This window comes from Chinchilla lanigera, unplaced genomic scaffold, assembly GCF_000276665.1.
Source record: "Chinchilla lanigera isolate Chin_1 unplaced genomic scaffold, ChiLan1.0 scaffold00061, whole genome shotgun sequence".
NCBI lineage: Eukaryota > Metazoa > Chordata > Mammalia > Rodentia > Chinchillidae > Chinchilla > Chinchilla lanigera.
In genome coordinates, this window is record NW_004955462.1 from 1,360,890 (window position 1) to 1,364,083 (window position 3,194).

The following is a 3,194-nucleotide window of genomic DNA, read 5'->3' on the forward strand; positions in this document are numbered from 1 at the left end:
TGGGCTATAATGTGAGCTCAAGACCAACCCGAGCTGCATAGAGATACCCTGTCTCAAAAAGAACAACAACAACAACAAAAAATATATATATATATAAATTAAAAAATAAAAAAGTAGGAGAAAAACCTGGAAAGACCTATCTGAGAATTCAGAGAAGTAAACGGTAGCATACAGTTGGAGAAAGCAGGCTAGAATCTGAAACGCCCTTGAACCAGGGACTGAACCTTCTGTCCGTCTTCCACTATCTCCTCACCCAAGCTCAATGCTCTGTGAGTGGGCAGTGACGCGGAGAAAGAGAGGAGACGGGAAAAGTCCGCTGTTCACAACTTTAAGACTGTGGTAAAGGTGGAGTCTGACCTCAGAATACGGAAATCTAACTTTTTTTTTCTGTTGTTCTCTTGTGTCCCAGCTCCCAAGCAAGGCTATGGCAGCAAAGGTAGCCACAGGCAACAGGAGACTGTGGCAGGCAAAACTCTTAGGGAGAGAAAACTTCCTCTCTGTAGCGGAGCTGTGGTTTGAAGATGTTGTGTCTCACAGCCACGGTTGTGTGCTTCATTTATTTATTTTTCTGCTGTAGTCCCCCCACCTTCGGGGCACCATCATGAATTCAGCTACGTAAGTTCATGGCTTAGCAGGGATAACTAAAGCCCTAGATCGCTGGCTGGAGGACTGACTGTGTATCTACAGGGAATCCGAAAATGCTAGACACATTAGGAAGTGTGAGGAGCTGGGGAAAGTGGCTTTGTACAGGTATAGATCAATTCCTAGGCTAACTCCCAAGCCTGCCTGATGGGGCCTGCCCCCGTGGAGCAAAGCAAGACTGTGAGAAGTGATGAGCCACACAACAGATTGGCCACTGGATGGAGTGTGCGTACTCTGGGCACATCGATGGCCCTGCAGACAAATGCTCTGAAACTGAAGTGACCTTGGAACTATGGCCAGAGAAGGTGAGGTGTAACTTACTTCTCAACATAATGAAGCAGGCAGGCTGCTCAGTATAACAAATATCAGCATTCTTCATAGGACTGAAATAAGATTAAAAGCCTTATAACAACCATCAATAATGGTTAGGCCAATTACTCCACCCACAGAGACATCAGGAAAATTTCAACTCAGAATGACAATGAGTACATTTCAATCCTGAGATGATAGATTTTGAAATATTTGACAGAGACTTTAAAGTAAGTAATCAGCCTAGGCATGGCGGCACACGCCTATAATCCCAGCACTCAGGAGGCTGAGGCAGGAGGATTGTTGCAAGTTTGAGACCAGCCTGGGCTACAAAGTGAGCTCAAGGCCAGTTTGAACTGCATAACGAGACCTTGTCTCAAAAAGGCAAAACAAGGGGCTGAGGGTTTAGCTCAGCGGGATAGCACCTGCCTGACAAGCGCAAGGTTGTGAGTTCGATTCCTGGTACCAGAAAAAAAAAAACCAAAACCAAAAAACCAAAACAAAAAAGGCAAAACAAAACAAAACAATGTAAGCAGTTAAAAATGCTCTAGTGAGCAGTTACAAACATGCTTAAAATTAACAGAAAATAGCCTCAGGAATAAAGATGCAAAACAAGAACCAGATGGAAATTTTAGAATTGAAAAGTGGAATAAAATTTAAAAACTTGCTGGATAAGTTTAATAGCGAAATAGAGAAGGTAGAGAGAAAAACCAGCATCAGAACCCAGTTCAGTGGAAATTATCCAATCTAAACAAGAAAGACAGAGAGACAGGGAGGAAGGGAGAGAGAGAGAGAGAGAAGAAAGTGCAAAAATAGATGCAGGGATCTACAGGACAATAAAAGATGCTCTAATATTTATGTCATCAGTCTGAGGAGGAGAGAAGAAAAATTCCCAAAACTGTACAAAATATGGCTAAAAATTCTGAAATTTGGCAAAGACATAAACCTACAGATTTCTTTTAAAAATCAGTGACCCTTGAACAGAATAAACCCAAGGAAATCTATTCCCAGGCTATAATCCATTCCCAGGCTACATATATAATATTATATATAACTATGTGATTTATATATATTGTATATGTAATTTATATGTAATATATATGGAAAGTTGAGATGTCACACAAAAGTTTTTAAAAGAAGTATTACAATTGGTGTATAATACCCAAGTTTATTTTTTAGGAGTATTTCTAGTGATGAATTGTTTATTTTTAATTTATGAATTTTATTGTATTAAACTGTGTACTTCACATGAAAATAAAATATCAATAAAATATTAAATTTTCAGTATGTGTTGAGTGTTTAGAATGAACATCAACATTTTCAATATCAATGAGGGGACATAGCTCAGCAGCACAGCTGCTTACCTGACAAGTGCAAGGTCCTGAGTTCGATTCCTGGTACCAAAAAAAAAAAAAATAAAACCAGAAAATATCAATGGTTTACTTGGTTATAAAATCGACAAAAACAACAAATAAATTGCTATGTGACCTACAGTGAAAATATAAATAAAACTTTACCACAGATATAATCTTTACTTGAATTATTACATCTAAGGTAGTCTTCATACATGAAAACAGCATGTTCCATACGTAAGTATTGCTTACACAGATAGCACATGTGTTTTGCGCTGCTCTCTTGTTTTGTAGGACATACTCGACATCTTACTGGTCTTCCCATCTTCTCAGGAGCTTCTTGTGATGTTTCACCTGTCTGTTCACTGATGTGCTCCAGAATTCTTTTGCAGAGTTCTTTGGGTAGATGCACCCTGTTCTTCCTCTGCTGTCATTGATCATTTATCAATCCCAGTCCCAATCCTCTAAGAAAATTTCTCCATGATATTTTGTGCTTGTTATTTTCTTTGTAAACTGTGAAAGTATTTATGCCTTCCATGTTTGGGATAGAGTGAAACACAGTCATTGGCCAATGCTTTCTGTTTCAAGTACTTCCTAGTTGTTGCATAACTTATCAACATCTACTCCCCCTTTTGTTCTGTTCTAAAATGTAACACTTCTTGCTTCATTTGTGTTGAAGATTTACTGTCAACCCTTCTTTTTTGTTGTTTGTTTGAGACAGGGTATTACGATATAGTCCAGGCTGGTCTTGAATCCACTATGTAGTGCAGGCTGACTCTCCTGTCTCAGCTTCCCAAGTGCTGGCATTACATGCATGCATCACCACACCTTGCTTCACTATCCATTTTATCTTCATGGTGTAATGTTGACAGTATCAATACTACCTTGTTT